Source organism: Carassius auratus, unplaced genomic scaffold, assembly GCF_003368295.1.
Source record: "Carassius auratus strain Wakin unplaced genomic scaffold, ASM336829v1 scaf_tig00027845, whole genome shotgun sequence".
Taxonomy (NCBI): Eukaryota; Metazoa; Chordata; class Actinopteri; order Cypriniformes; family Cyprinidae; genus Carassius; species Carassius auratus.
The window spans coordinates 244,950-262,500 of record NW_020525632.1 but is presented as its reverse complement, the minus strand read 5'-3'; the positions used below and the strand labels follow the sequence as shown (position 1 = coordinate 262,500).

At 36.8% G+C, this 17,551-nt stretch overlaps 1 protein-coding gene and 1 long non-coding RNA gene across 7 annotated transcripts in view; one reads left to right on the top strand and one right to left on the bottom strand.

Annotated features, from left to right (window-relative positions):
• LOC113079370 (membrane-associated guanylate kinase, WW and PDZ domain-containing protein 1-like) overlaps nt 1–17,551 on the bottom strand; it is a 141,858-nt gene that overhangs the window by 86,662 nt on the left and 37,645 nt on the right. The gene's annotated exons all lie outside the window — the stretch shown is intronic.
• On the top strand, nt 4,127–5,920 carry LOC113079371 (uncharacterized). The gene is made up of 3 exons (XR_003281698.1): nt 4,127–4,208; nt 4,928–5,011; nt 5,576–5,920. It is a non-coding gene; the product is annotated as an uncharacterized LOC113079371 (long non-coding RNA).

The window sequence follows — 17,551 nt, the reverse complement described above, 5'->3', positions numbered from 1 at the left end:
AAAAAAACCCATAATTTATTATAATTTTGTCAAGTCTGGCTATGTCTATTTGTATGTTTCTGCCAGGTCAGCAGACATTGAGGCTCGGGTTTTTTCCGATCAGAGCTCGCTCATTCCGTGGGGTCTCGCTCAACACAGAACGGCCTGCTGGTTCGAAAATATGCAAGGAGTCATTTAACTGTTTAGTAATAAACTAGTGTTTTCTGTGTTGCTGCAAAGATGAAGTTGACGATGCAGACTCGCCATGAACGCCAGAGAGAAATGCACATTTCATATGGATTAGATCATCAAACAGTTGCCCATTTATTTTGGTTTGAATATTTTCATTTAAAAGAAGATATTTCAAGCTTTCTGTAATATATAGCCTATATTTCTCAATTCTGTGAGGCACACGCTGAGTTTAATTCACATGCAATGCAAGTGATCGTGCCGGCGCCTTATTACATTGTCTGCTAGGCTATAGATGTGCTTCTTATTTAATAAATACGAGCAACTGATTGATAAAACATTGATCAAAATTAAGATACAATTTATACAAAACGAAAACCTTTTATAAAGAGTTTTCTATAAAACAAAACTTAATGAAGTCATCAAAATCATGTTTTACCAAAAACAGCAACGTTGCTCCCCACGCAGTCTTTGACACCTCCACCTCTACGAGCATCTTCATGCCAGTTATTCGGCCAATAAAGTGTAGGTCTATGTATTTCAAAAATCTAGTACTAGTACTAGGACCCGACCGACCGCGACCCGAATATCATTAAAAATATTTTTGAATGACTCGTAACCACGGGCAACCGCAGGCACCTGCTCATTTTGGATCAACCCGCGCATCACTGACTTGGGTATTTTATGTTTTTTTTTTCTTTTTTTTTTACAGTTAAATGAAAAATACATTGCTGTGGACATTGTTTACTTCATTAATGTGTTTTACTGTGTTAATGGAATATGCGAGTAGGATTCGGTATTCGGTATTCGGTTTCGGCCGAATCTTAAACGGTGGATTCGGTATTCGGCCGAACCCCAAAAATCTGGATTCGGTGCATCCCTAAATCATATATATATATATATATATATATATATATATATATATATATATATATATATATACATTTATTTAACATTTATTTACAACAAATATATGACACTGATTGTCTTGAGGGTCAGTGAGGAAGCAGGATTTAGATGCAGCAGTACCTTCTGTTTTTATTAAGAAGATTACTGAACTCAGGATAATGTAGGACAACAAACCATTCACATAAAAACTAATTAAGACAAGTGTTTTCTCTGCTTCCTGCTGACCTTACTGCAGCTGATCGTAGCTCCATGTAGCTGTTTTTTTCCCTCTAGAATCTTTATCTTACTATCACTCTGTTTTTTAAAGTGAAAAAATATAACTTAATTCACACCATATTTCTGATATTATCGATCAATCTTATCAGATTAATTTTGATCGTTCACTTTTATTTTGCACCTGCATTGCATTAGCACTTGTTAACCTGTCATTAGCGTTTTCATTCAAACCTATCACTGTTTTCTTTTCTCCTCTCCTCTCTCTCGCTCCAGTTTTTCACAAGTTCATCAAACAACCGTGGTAAGAATATTTCATCAAGCACGGTTAGTAATGGCTTCTCCTGCTATTGTTATTTGCACCTCTTGCCACATGTACAGTTTATCTATCTCTGTCGCTGATGAGGGATTCACATGTGATAAATGCAGGGAAATAGTTAGGCTGACAGAGAAGATTTCAGAATTAGAGACACACATCCAAACTTTAATTGAGGACAATAAGAATGTTAGGGCTCTAGATATGGCTTTGGATGCGTCTAGCTCAGGGACTCCTGTACATTGTCCGGTTCCAGCAGAGCCCCTGCAGCAGGGCAACTGGGTGACGGTGAGGCAGCGTAGTCGTGGGTCAAAACACCGCTCTTCTGTTCCCATCAAAACATTAAACAGGTTCTCCCCACTCAGTGATGCACCCACTGAGAAACCTGATGAAAGTGCTCTAGTTATTGGTGATTCTATTGTACAGAACGTGAATATAGAGACACCAGCCACCATAGTCAAATGTTTACCGGGAGCCAGAGCACCTGACATCTTGGCTAATTTAAAAGTGCTGGCTAATGCTAAACGTAAATACAGTAAGATTGTTATTCATGCCGGCGCTAATGATGTTCGACTTCGCCAGTCGGAGATCACTAAAAATAACTTTAAAGATGTGTGAACTTGCAAGCACGATGTCAGACACTGTAATATGCTCTGGTCCCCTGCCAGCTTACCGTGGTGATGAGATGCATAGCAGACTCTCATCACTCAATGGCTGGATGTCTAAGTGGTGCCCACAGAATAACATAGGTTTCATAGACAATTGGACGAGCTTTTGGGGCAGACCTGACCTCTTTAAAAGAGATGGTCTTCATCCCTCCTGGGGTGGCGCCACTCTTCTCTCTAGAAATATGGCAAATAGTCTTAGTGTTTATACTTGACTAACTGGGGCCCAGGTCAGGAAGCAGACAGACTGGCTAAACCGACCGTCTGCTAGCTGCCTCCCGTCACAGAGGTCAGTTAATTCTCAGCACATAGAGGCTCTTTCACCTAGATATCACACTATAGAGACTGTGTCTGTTCCCCGAACTAGAAAATACAAAAAACGTCCAAACCAAGTTAAGATTAACAATTTAATTGAGTTTCAAAAAACAAAAAAACAGATGCAATATGGATAAACAAATGATAAAGCTTGGCTTATTGAATATCAGATCCCTTTCTACAAAAACACTTTTTGTAAATAATATGATAACTGATCATAATATAGATGTGCTCTGTTTGACAGAAACCTGGCTAAAACCTGATGATTACATTATTTTAAATGAGTCCACCCCCCAAGATTACTGTTATAAACATGAGCCGCATCTAAAAGGCAAAGGGGGAGGTGTTGCTTCAATTTATAACAACGTTTTCAGGATTTCTCAGAGGGCAGGCTTCAAGTATAACTCGTTTGAAGTAATTGTGCTTCATATAACATTATCCAGAGAAACCAATGTTAATGATAAATCCCCTGTTATGTTTGTACTGGCTACTGTTTACAGGCCACCAGGGCACCATACAGACTTTATTAAAGAGTTTGGTGATTTTACATCCGAGTTAGTTCTGGCTGCAGATAAAGTTTTAATAGTTGGTGATTTTAATATCCATGTTGATAATGAAAAAGATGCATTGGGATCAGCATTTATAGACATTCTGAACTCTATTGGTGTTAGACAACACGTTTCAGGACCTACTCAGTTATACTCTAGATTTAGATTTTTATTTACTGTCACATGGAATTGATGTTGATGGTGTTGAAATTATGCAGCCAAGTGATGATATCTCAGATCATTATTTAGTTTTGTGCAAACTTCCTATAACCAAAATTGTAAATTCTACTTCTTGTTACAAGTATGGATGAACCATCACTTCTTCCTGATGTATCCAAATTCCTTAGCATATCCAAAACCTCAGAACAACTTCATGATGGAACAGAAACTATGGACTCTCTCTTTCCTAGCATTTTAAATAAAGTTGCTCCTTTACGCTACAGGAAGGTTAAGTAAACCAGTATGACACCACAGTATAATGAGCATACTCGCACCCTAAAGAGACCAGCCCGAAAAATGGAGCACAACCAGAGGAAAACAAATCTAGAGGTATTTCGTATTGCTTGGCGGGAAAGTAACCTATCCTACAGAAAAGCATTAAAAACTGCTAGATCCGATTACTTTTTTTTATTTTATGACTTCAAGGTTATATTATTCAAATGCTTTAATGGGTGGTTGTTCTGCACACTTAGTAAACAAACTACAGCTAGTCCAAAATGCAGCATCAAGAGCTCTTACTAGAACCAGGAAGTATGACCATATTAGCCCGGTCCTGTCATCGCTGCACTGGCTCCCTATCAAACATCGTATAGATTTTAAAATATTGCTCGTTACTTATAAGAGATAGGTATAAACGGAGGTCGGAGCCAGCTCCAAATGGGCGGGTTAGCTCCAAATGGGTGGGACTTCAGCTCCAAGTGGGCTGTACAAACCTCCAGAGTCTTTTGATTGGTTTATTTAATGTCATGGGGTTAATGCACGCTGCGAATCCCCCCCCCCCCACCAAAAAAAAAAAAAAAAGACGACGTCAACTTCCCAAGGCTTTTCAGCGTCAAGAAAGAGGAGTTTGAAGGGGTAAGTCTAGACTTGTACAACGTATTACAAGTTACGAAAAGTGCAGTATCTTGGCGGTTGATGTTTTAGTCTTGACGTAGTTAAATCATGATTACAAGCTCATTGCATTCAAATGGGAGGACATTCCTGTGCAATTTTTTACCTTCAAAACTCACATTTACGATTATTCCGAGAGCACGTTAAGACAGCATTAGCAGCACAGATAAATTACATCTTTATTGTGTCTGTTACCCTTTTGTGCTAAATATTTCTGCAATATATATATAGGTTTTACGCTGCAGATTACGGACACTGAAGACCATAAGCAAGCATTGTTACTAACGTTACGTAAAATATGCAGGCCTATGTATTATAACTGCACTGATATTTAAGCGATCAATAACTATTAATAGATTTAGTCCAGTGTTCCATAAGAATGAGTCTTAGATAAAACTCCTGATTATGCTTGACATTAACAAAGCTGGTCATTGTTTCAAAACAATTTTTAAATGTTATCTATTTTTACGTGTAACGTTAATCCAAATAATGTAATGCAATTGAAACATTTGGTTTAATTACCATATTCATTTTTCAATTTAATAATCATAACAGAGTGGATATATGAGGATAACTGCAGTGTCCACTACCATGCATTACATATCAACAGGTGTAGAATTAATTTTGTCATTGTAGGAAACACAAAAAAAAAAAAAACATTATGTGTAAACTTTGTGTTACAGAAAGTTCAAGTCTGGGTGGCCAAAAGTTACATTTCAGTGATCTGGTTACCGCCTCTCTCTGCAAACCCAAAGGATCACTTTCCTGTAAACTTTTTTTTGTTCTTTCTATGCATCAAGATGTGTAATTTATTTTTTCTGAAGATTTTTGACTAATGTGTGTGTATGTGGGTCTTTGTGTGGATAAATTATGTTCATACTTTAAAGGTGGACATTTGCAACAGCGCTTGTCCCTAAAATTGCTCCAGGGATATGGTCAGAGACTGTCCTAAATGACAAATGATGGAATGTAAATGACATTACATTCTGTGGACGTCTCACATAAATGTGCATTGTACTTTAGTTAATGTTAACTTGTCAACAGTGAATTTTTTTACTATGTCATTGGACTGAATGTTTAGTGACTAATGACACTTCATTCCAGTAAAAATATAATCCATAGCCTTAGAGTGAAAGCAGCAGCAAAGTGTTCCAATGCTGATAAAATTTAAATATCTGTTCTACAGGACTGTTTGGGGTTGGACAGATTTTGTTATGGTTTTGAAGTCTGTACTCACCAGCCCTGCATTTATTTGTTCAGAAATGCAGTAGAAACATTCATATTGTAAATTGTAATAATATTTTACAATAACTCTTTTCTATTTGAGGCAGCAGCGGATCTACCCCAATCATCATTAATGGGACCACAGTGGAGAGAGTGAGCATCTTCAAATACCTTCAAATGCCCTACAAAGAGTAGCTGAGCACATGTCCAGAACATCTCTCCCCTCTCTGCAAGACATCCATACCAGGAGATGTAAATCTAGGGCTGTTAAGATCCTTAAATACCCCACCAACCCATCTGCTACAGTCAGGCAGACCCTTCTGCAGTCTGATGGCAAAGACGGAGAGGCTCAGGAGGAGTTTCTTCCCTCATGTTATCAGACTACTAAACATGGACATTAAACACACTTCACTTTATAGACTGGTTGTTTAGGGCTACAATAACTCTCTGCACACTGCTTTTTTGACAACCTAACTAGGCATTTCATCCTCACTGCACATTGTTTACATCTCTGCACATCATCTGTGTAGCAGTTTCTGTGTAGCATCTCTACAAATCATCTGTGTAGAAGTTTAATACAGTATATTGTGTATATTTCATTATTTGTATTTAATTATCTCCAAAAAAAAAAAAACTTTGTATTTTTTTCCTGTTGTTTCATTATTTGTATTTAATTTTCTTTTTTTTTTTTTTTTTTTTTTTTTTTTTTTGCACAGTCTAAAAAGAGTATGCCAGACCTACATTTCACTGCTTTTTGCATGTCATATAACAAATAAAACTTTGTAATGGTTTGGAGCGTCACCTGTGATTGAGTTGGTGATAAAAAGGAGATTGAGAAATGAGTGTCTTAAATTGGACTTTGGTACCAATATTATTTTCCTCTTAAGTCTTGGAATGTTTTTTTATTATTATTATTATTATTAACTCTTGTATTACTATTTAGATTTTTTTTCTTTTTTTAAATTAAATGTTTATTTGTAAAATGTACTTCCACGTGTGGCCTTTTGTAATGTTGTTTCACCTAGAGCCAAGGGGGTTGTAACAATCTAAACAATATAATTCTCCCTCATATTTCAAACTTGCATTAAAGAAAAACATTCACATACAGTAAACATTTTATTGCTCTAAATTACTCATTCATTTTCTTGATACTGATATAATTATAAAATTAATATAATTTAATATACTTGAATGTTTGCAGTTGTCACAAAATTATATAACCTCTTGTTAATAAAATTTAAACTACAATGAAAAACAATAAATCTGTTTTTCATTAGTATCGCTACTTTATGCCATCGCGCACCCCGGCAATGACGCAATGTGAAATTTCCGCTTAAACCCCGCCCATTTGTAAAGTCCCGCCCACTAGCGGCAAAAGTTCCTCCCACTTGGAGCTCTCCGTGAAGTCCAGCCCACTTGCGGCAAAAGCTCCTCCCACTTGGAGGTCTCCGGGCTGCAGCGATACCTACTTGACTTATAAAGCCCTGAATGGTTTAGCACCTCAGAATTTGAATGAGCTCTTGTTACATTATATGGCATCTACGCTAATATTAGTCTGTTTCTCTCTTGTTCCAAGGTCACCGTGGCCACCAGATCCAGTACATATCCAGACCAGATAGTGGATCAGCACCTAGAAAGGACCTCTACTGCCCTGAAAGACAGCGGAGACCAGGACAACTAGAGCCCAGATACAGATCCCCTGTAAAGACCTTGTCTCAGAGGAGCACCAGGACAAGACCACAGGAAACAGATGATTCTTCTGCACAATCTGACTTTGCTGCAGTCTGGAATTGAACTACTGGTTTCGTCTGGTCAGAGGAGAACTGACCCCCAACTGAGCCTGGTTTCTCCCAAGGTTTTTTTCTCCATTCTGTCACCGATGGAGTTTCGGTTCCTTGCCGCTGTCGCCTCTGGCTTGCTTAGTTGGGGCCCCTTCTATGTCCCAACCGGGTTGGCGCACCCCCAATCCCCACTTAAAAAAAAATAAAAATAACAAAGCTGTATTTTATCGCCATATAAAGAATCCTGTTTAACATCTGCAAATAACCAGAACACGCATGACAATTAAAAAATAAACAAAGTTTCAATACATTGCAACAAAGCTACGCACAAGCTTCCACTTTTAAGAGGACGAGTGACAGACACAGGTTCAGTAACAGAAAGCACGGTTATTTTCAGCCGCGTAAAAGAAACATAGCAGCAATAGGCTAGGCCTATTAAATGATCATGGAGCTAGCAGCAGCATCATCTCAACCCGCGGCCCGGCACGATTTCAAATGCGGCCCAGCATGCTGAACACAATGATTATTTTATTTTATTTTTCAGTTTTACAATTATTATTTTTTTTACATTAATTTAAAAATGTACTTAAGGAATATAAGCTATAGCCTAATGTTTTTTATGTTAAATTATTTTGTGTATCATATATTATTTTCAGACATGAGCAGAACGCATTTAACGAACACATACAAGCGCCCACTTTGGCAGAATTCAATTCAAATAGCCATCAACAGCCATTAGTTCAGAAATGTGACAAAACATCTCTGGAGAGAACCTGATATTATTAAATTTGAATGTGCTTTCCATATTTGGATCAACATAGGCTACATTTGTGAAAGCACATTTTCTGCAATGCTGTGCGTCAGGGTCATGCTCCCGTGCGCGTCTAAGCCTATGTTAAACTCTCCGCATCTGTGGGGAGACCGTTATGGACCACTAGGTAGGAGTGATGTAATCATCGTCTTGGGAAAGTGTGTGCGGAGGCTCTGAGAGGACGAACGCGTACCTCCGATTTTTTAAGATCGCGCGGACAGGTGCGCGTGGTCAGTAGGCTTCAAAAGCACAACTGCACATGTGGAGGTAGTGTGAAGAAGCCCATTGCTATTCGAACCTGTGCAATCCGCTTGCACATGGACCCAGTGGAAAAAAAGGTTGACAACCACTATAACATAACGGTTATGGAAATTAGAACGACAGTTGCCTCCAAATCCTCACTCTCTCTTGGCCCCTCTCCTCCTGACTAACAACTTTATCATAAGATGTCCGACTTGACAGTTTCCCTGATTTCAGCCAGTTAAGCATATTTATAATATATATTCTGGAATGAATGGAACGAGTTGGCACGCATATAGCCTGCAGTACATAAAAGAAGAAGAGCGCGTAGAATCCGTTTCCATCGAAAACTAATAAATTATAGTTTTTTTATTTAAAATAAAAGCGATTACAAAGGAAATGTTTACTGTTCATGTTTTTATTGTATGGAAAATCCCACTTAAAAAAAAACAGACCGCCATTACATTTTTCCTCTCGCGCACCCCCTGGTGGCAGCTCGCGTACCCCTGGAATCCCTGATCTATAGCGTTATCATTGGCTTGATTGCAAATAAATGCACAGACACTATTTAACTGAACAGAGATGACATCACTGAATTCAATGATGAACTGCCTTTAACTATCATTTTGCATTATTGACACACTGTTTTCCTAATGAATGTTGTTCAGTTGCTTTGACGCAATGTATTTTGTTTAAAGCGCTATATAAATAAAGGTGACTTGACTTGACTCCATACTGTAGCACTATAATAAACCAAAGGAAAAAGGAACAAAATAAAGCAGAATGCAATTATTTAAAAAAAAGAATCAGTAGTGTAATATGACACATTTGCTTAGAACTATTTTTATTGTAATATCAGTCTGATTATTTTGACGGTACCCTTTAGACAGATGTTGATAAGCAACTCATATCAACTAGCGGTCATTAGAGTATTAGTGTCTGCCACTGTAATGCTAACACTTTATTTTGATGGTCAACCAACAGATAAACTGAAGTGTCTTTGCATGTACATTAGCTTGTTCTACCATATTAGATTCTATCATTGTTGAGCATATTAATACTCCAATGAAATTTAGTTGGCATGTAGTTATAAAGCTGCTTATAGCCGATTGATAAAGGGGACCGTCAATATAAAGTATAACCATATAAAATATTGATTTTATTTTTTCAGTTGGAGTAATAAGCTCACAAAAATTAATTAACATTAGCTCAACAGAAACACTCAACCCTCATCACCTAACCTTCACAAGCTGTAGTAAGATACTGTAAATATCTTAACCCTTATGCATTGTTGTATATATATAAAAAAATATTTTTTGCATAAATCTAATAATCAACCTCAGTCCTGATCAAAACTACTAAATGTTTTTTTTAAAAATCCAAGATTTTAACTCTTTAATTACCAAGTTCATAAATTATGTCACTGATTTGGGAAAAATAAAAAACACACAAAATTACATATTTTCATTATAAAAAGTGATTGACTGCATTTTTTTTTTTTTTACCTTTTATTTAGTCTTGGGAATGTCAAAGATTAGTTACGAGATTTGCTTTGATGCATTTTTAGTTTTTGTGCAGAATTAGATTTTTATTTTTTCTCCTTCATTTGTTGTTGGTGGCTGTTTTTGCCCCATTGACTTCCATTATGACAACATTTTTTGATTGCAAAGCCATGACACCATAGAATTGTTTATTGTTTGTGGTTTTCCCTTTTGGGAAGAGGTAAAATTTTTTATTTTTACAGTTGATCACTAGGTGGGACCATTAACCCATTAGATAAGCCTATGCAAAAAAAGGCTTCGTTTCTGGCTTGTATGTGGAGTCATATAGAGTATAACAGCAAATTATACTCCCCCATATCAGTGACATCTTTTATGAACTTGGCAATTAAAGAGTTAAAATCTTGGATTAAAAAAAAAACATTTGGTAGTTTTAATAAGGACTGAAGTTGATTAACAGATTTATGCACAAAAAACATTTTTTTTTTTATTCTGATAAATTTTTACAGCAGTTTAATTGAGTGGATGTTTTCATCCCGAACATTACGAAAGGGTAATGAATAGGGCTGATTGTTAATGCGCATCTCGTCAGTAAAGCCGGTTCTCTAATCAGCGGTAAATTCCATCAGGTGCATGATTTCACATAGAGCAGCTGTTACTACACAGAGCCATTGTTAATAGAGAAGATGCGCAAATTCACATTCAAAAACATTTACACCTCACCGCTGATTAGAGAACCGGTGCACAATGAGATGTGCATTAACGATTGGCCGATCGTGATCGGAGCAGCCCTAGTAATGAATTTGAACAATGAACAAGGGTTAAATAAACAAAATCAAGATATGATACAGTCCATTATACTGTAAATGAAGTAGATTTAATAGTTCATTGTGTTATAATCATACTCTTAAGCTTATAACCACAAATACGTAAGTATTATTATGTATTATAATTGTTGTTATGATTATTCAAGAATTTATATAACATATTACAAGTTTTTTTATAATGCATTATGTATCTCATTATAATGCCTTAAGAATACCCTTATAATGTATTATAAATACGGGCTTCATAGAAAGTGTAACCAATACATTTAACAGAGAGAGAGAGAGAGAGAGAGAGAGAGAGAGAGAGAGAGAGAACTTATGTGTGTGCATTAAAAATTAATTAACTATTAGTGTGTCCACTTTACTTTAAAGTTCACTTTCACAGGTTAATGATGTTCATAATTCATTAATTAATGGTCCACAGGTGTTCACTTTCACAGGTTACTAACGTAAACATTTGTGGTGATAGTATAATATTTAAGCCCAAGCATTCCAGTTCATGATCATTTAACCATTGAATTTCCTGACACTGAATATTGTTTTTTTATGTATATCATGACACCACCACCCTTTGCTTCTTCTCTGTCTCTCCTGAACATATAATAGCCAGGGATGTTAAGTGCTGCAGAGGGGGCATTGTTATAGAGCCAGGTCTCAGATAGACAGAGAAAATCCAAATTTGAGTTAATTAACAGGTTATTATCTTCTTCTGTTTTTGGCATAATGCTTCTTATATTTAAATGCCCACCCAGCAGACCTTTGGGTTTTGCTTTAGAACATCAGAGAACTCTACACATACACTCTGTTTTAAAAAACATCAAAAAATTGGTTCTTAGTATATCAGATATGTCAGCATTGATAAGAATAGGTATTTTCCCTCAACCCAACCTGCTGTTTGTTTTATAGTAAACTTGTACGTTGTATTTGGTAAGGGGATTTGAAGAACTATATCTGTTTTACTGTTTTTTATATATATATATATATATATATATATATATATATATATATATATATATATATATATATATATATATGTATATATATTTGTATTGTTCTCTGTAATTTTTATATTGTGCTTTTAGGTAGACAATTTTAAGATCTGTCCAGGGACAATGGATGAAAAAAAGCCTTTTGGCTAATTCTGGCACATTTACAGTAATATTAATTAATGTACAATGTCCCTGTCAAATAAATACATTTAGGATGGATAGTTTGCACACTGGGATTCAGGCTATATCTGTGGGTGAGCATGTATTCACCATTCAAAATCAAAGCGCGCCTTTTAATTTTATAACGTCATATTATTGATCTTCTTTGTAGTAACACTTATGTGCATTTTAAAAATGTTTTCCCATTGAATCCTGGACAGTTACAAAAACAACAACAACAACAAAAAAAACAATAAGCCCTAAAAACTGTTGTTGTTGTTGGATGACAGCTATGAGCCGAATTCTGGAAAATAAACTGTGGAACTTTGACCAATGAGAGGACAGCTTACTCGCACGTGATTTGTATTAACAATTTTGGTCCATTTAGAAACTTTGCCGTGTGAAAGCAAATCACACCAAGAATAATAATAAAAAACATTGTAATAATTGTAATCCCTGTTTCGGAAAAATAAATCGATCGACAGGTGTGTAAGCACCCTTAGACTAGCTGGCAGCACTCTGCTCAAACAAACAATCAGAAATGATTTTCTATGGCAAAAATAGCATGAGCGGGTTGCTAGCAGAGGAGCACTAATGCTAGCACAGCTCTTCAGAGATCAGCTCGTTCTCATGAGACTGGAGGTAAGTGTTGTGTGTAGAAACACAACAATCACACTGATTTGATCAAACATGTCCACAATATTTACCGATAAAAACTGAATCTACTTGGCTAATAGAGCCTTCACTAAACCAAAATGTAAAATTCAACATGGCGTTATTTGGATGTACCCAAATGTCTTGCCCAATGGCCAATCAATAGGCTTTTCTAATGATCAGCTCGACATTTGCATTTCAGATGAAATGTAATCACCTTCAATCAGAAGGATTTTACCAAAACTATCTGACAGAAAGCGTCTGCAGGGTTTACAGATAAAAGCTTAAAGCACTGGTCACTAGCAACTTGAATCAGCACAGGTACTGTTAAACACTGTCAACAAAAACATAATATCACCAGCGTCTATCTGATCTAGCAAAATGACCACAGCGAGAGCACATCTGCTCTATAAATCAGCACACAGTCACCTTCACATGATAAAGCAGGACAGCCATTTCCAAACATCAACACAGTGATGGCAAACTAGCACAGCCATTAACACACCATTAACTGATGTAAGCTTATCCTGGGATACGATGAAGGCTCTCCATGCAGCCAGCACAGCTTCTGATGAGTGTTAACTAAGCCACAAATCTGTGCAATTGACAATGGTTTCTCAATGCACACATTCATAGATTGGGAGAAATAAGTCCACTTGCCTGGATGTCAAGCGAGAATATGATCCCTTCCACCAATGGCACACGCTCCTGTGCGATCAAGTGCTAATCCTTGCTCCTGTCCAATTCTGCAAAGAAGAGCCGAGCGTGAGGCTGGCAGAGAAGCAGATTCGACAGGACACAGCACCAGACATTAGGATCTGGAGAATGAGGGAGCAGGAGGTGCTGTGGGAGATCAGATGGGGGATGGAAGAGAGAGAGAGAGGGGGAGGGCACACGCGGAGAGGGATCAAGGAGAACTCTGCTGTAGCAGGAAGCAGCAGCTGGGAGAACAGAGCAGGAGAGAGAGAGAGCGTGGAGTTTCTGGGTTACACCGCGGCGTGTACTGCACACCATAACAATAGCCATCTGTGGAGGGGGAACCTCTGGAGGAACAAGCACCTGTTAACTGCTTCGTGAGAGTGGCTTGGGCCAGCAGGAGTTCGGCTTGGGGGGGCGACATGAATACCACAGACGACGCTCCCTCCAGACACACAACAAAGGTGCACAAAGACACGCTCGTGATGGGAAGGGTGTACTGTCCTCATTTCTGCTTGATGTTTGTGGTGTGTGCAAAACAAAGCTTTCTGTCACTGTACACCACATTCATTCAGAGACCAAAATATCCAGACTGCTCTTTTCAACCAGGTAGGGTTTCTGCGCATAAAATCATGTTTTGTTTGCTCAACAGAGACACTCTGAAAGCGTGCCCTAAAGATGCTGTATAGGCAGGCAGCTCTCTGGGTATTGGGACACCATCTGCATTTAGTCAAAGCATTACGTGAACATCCTCCCCCACCCTATCAGTCTATTGTGCTTTATTCTTTACATATGCTAAACCGCTGGACTCCACAGCCCAATCCATTCACACAGCAGCTCTATTTCATGCACGTGTGTGTGTGTGTGTGTGTGTTTGTGTGCCTCCATCTTGTCCTCCATCCTGCTGCATAAATTCACCCATGCGCTTTCCAGATCAGAAACCAGCAGTTCTTAAAGGGCCAGTCTGTGCACTGATGAAAGTTTCCTGCTGGGTCTTCTTGATCATTTAAAAAAAAGAGAAAAGCATAGTTCAACTAAAAAGACTCCCCATTGTTGTTCTAAGAATATTATAAAATGTTCAGCTCACTCGTGTCCATTCGATGGCAGGTGACTTTCCTCAAGCTTTGGAAAAGGATGCAAATGTTATAAACATGCACATCATTTTGAGAAAAACCTAATGCCCATTAACCCTCTGGAGTCGATTAACGTGTACGTTATTAGTCATTTTCTTCTGATAACCCCCCAAAAAACTTAAATTACACTTTCAGTTTTGATCGCACAGATAAGAGCAATACATCAATCGAATCTGTAAAGGGTCTACTTTTTTTGTATACAGACATAATAACAACAAAACTTGCACTGTGCACTTATAAAATAAAGATAACGAACAAGGTGCGCTGTCTGCAGCTTTTGTCTGCTATGATCTTCATTTACAAACACGTCATTAAAATTAATTGTAACTCAGTGAATACTCAACGAAGAGACATGAGAGAGATATCTATAGAAAGCCTGACATATCTACTTTTAAACTAAACAATTGCTGCATAAAAACAAATATTCTGAGATAAAGTAATCCATATGAAAACAACGCGATGTCTATTTTTCATGTCTCCCTTCGTTATATCTAATGTGACCACGCTCCCCGCGCTGAACGCGCTATTCAGATTCAAACTGAAGCGCACGGCTTGAATACACAACACAGAAGTAAAAGCAGCCAGACTGTTCTTCAAGTTTTTATTTTATTTTACTGTTTGCTTCGCAATGAGAGGAATAAGACATACATCACTCCAAAAAGATTTGATGTGGTTGAGGATTTGAGAAATGGATTTCCTCAGAAAAAAGAATGAAGCACTTTATTCAGCAGAGATCATAAACATGAGTAAGTCTCTCTTTATTTATTTATACTTGTACTAGTTTTCACATAACGTGTAAACATTTTACTAGTTAGACTTTTTCCAAAGTATAATTCCTGATTAAATGTATAATCAAGTGAAACATTATGAAGTTTCAATAACAATATACAATACTATACCATTCAAAAGCTTGATGTAAATAATATAAATGTAACAAATAGAGATAACTGTAACAAATGTAACAGACAATGCTGTTTTTCAATTTATTCCCCCTAAAAAAACCTGAAAAATATTATCAGCTCTTTTCAACATTAATAATAATGATAATAATAATTCATAATTAAAAATGAGTCAGTCTGTTGTTCGGTGTTCATCTTCAGTTTCTCTTCACATCAGTTCAGTCAGATACTGTTTGAGGGCATAAATTACTCCGGGATATTGGTTTGTTTGAACTCAGAGGGAGTGTCAGACACATTAAAAAAGTTAACAGCTTAATTCATTTGTGGATTAATGCGTATTAGAGATGCGAACCGTTTCAAACAATTCAGTTCGATTTGGTGAACTGGTTCAAGAAGATCTGGTTACTAACCCTTTAATATGTTTAAATGAAAATAAAAAGAGGCATTACTGTTGATATGAAATTTAATTGTGGTGTCTGATATCATATTTCATCTTCTTATATAATTCTCTTTCCTTTTCATTTATTATGCAATTGTGTGTGTGTGTGTGTGTGTGTGTGTGTGTGTGTGTGTGTGTGTGTGTGTGTGTGTGTGTGTGTGTAAAGACCTCTAACACTAGCTTGCTCTATTCTTTTTTTATTCTGTTTTGTTTTTATTTTTAATATTATTTTAAAACCCTTGTTACTTGTACTGTGTTAAGCTAACTCAGACTTATTATAGCACTTATATATCATTGCTCTTTTTGCTTCCACTGTCCTCATCTGTAAGTCGCTTTGGATAAAAGCATCTGCTAAATGAATAAATGTAAATGTAAATATACAGTGAGGAAAATTGCAGTAGCCAAGGTGGGCTGGCGGATATTATCGAATACGCTGCTGTTTGCAGAATTACCAGACTTGCGTCGTCCTGTCTGCGGGAGATCACACTTCTGAGTCAAACACGCACAGTCCTGACTATCGGGAATGCTAGTACAAAATGTGCATATTTGACCTACGTCAACATGCTATTTGCCTAATCTTCACGGTACTTTAGCAACAGGTCTGGAGTCATAATCATGCAGAATAACATGCATGGACTTTGAAGGGTTAATTGCCACTTTGAGTGATTATGTTATTGTGGCATCCATAATTGTAATTGCTATAAGAAATCAGATTAATTGTGCTGCCCTTTTTTAAAAGTACACATATCTTTATTTTGTTTTAATGTTTGTTATCTGTGTGTTGTTGTTGTCTCTGTGTCACCAAAATAAATTCCTTGTATGTGTGAACATACTTGGCAATAAAGCACTTCCTGATTTTGATTATATCTCTGTTTACAATCCTTTTTGTTCAACACAGCTGAGTTACAGTGTACTACATTTAAAATTATTCATGAAACAATTAGACTTTATTCGGTTTTGAAGTTGAATAAGTCTGCTCAAACTAAACTCAAATTAAACTTTTCTAGGTAGCCACTGAAACTGGTTTCATGATTCAGGCATTTGAAGGAACTCTTAACTTCAACAAAAATCTTTTCTTGTTTTGTAAATATGAAATCTACTGATATACTATGTATAAATCATATAAAATTTCAGAAAGTTAAGACTCGTTCACACCAAGAATGATAACTAGAAAAATAATGATAAAATATTTATGATGAGTGCACTCAGTAGTTCTGTCGTCTGTCTTTTTAAATGCTCCATCTCTTTATTTAGAGTCATTATTACATTTGTATTCATCGGTATAGTAGTTGTCCTCTGTGTGTGCTCTACTGAAACACAGATGACTAGCTGCGTTCACACTATGTGTTCATTAGCTGTGTTTCTGTCTGTCTCTCTCTTCATGGGAATACAGTGAAGTCCCTTTCAAAATAAATCAGAATCATTATAATCCTCAAACCCAGAGGGATAGAAGCAGTTTACGGGATTTAGCGTCACATGGCAGCAGACACACAGCTGAATGTGCAATCAAACAGGACAAGCTTTTAATCTGTGCATGGTTTCAGCACTCACATCAGCTTTTCTGGAAAACCTGTACGCTTTTACACTCTTGTTTTATTGTTGATTGATACCAACGTGATCCCATGAGAATTTGTATGTATTTTATATAAAATGTGGTTTTACCACTATCTCTATAATGACTGGATCGCTCATTGCGTTCTAAACAGTCCTTTAGCACTGAAGCCACTGGATGTGTTTAAGGCACAGAAACGTACAGTATTGACCACACCTAAAATTATTTACATATGAACAACTTTACAGACTTACAAATGATTCCTAATCCTTAACATTATTTTGTATTCAGTTGTCATATCAATGGCATGTTTTCAATTGCATTAATTAAATGCAGTTAAATTATTATTCATTTACCTAATATACATGGATAACATTTCGTTCTGTTGTATGTGATTTCTGCTA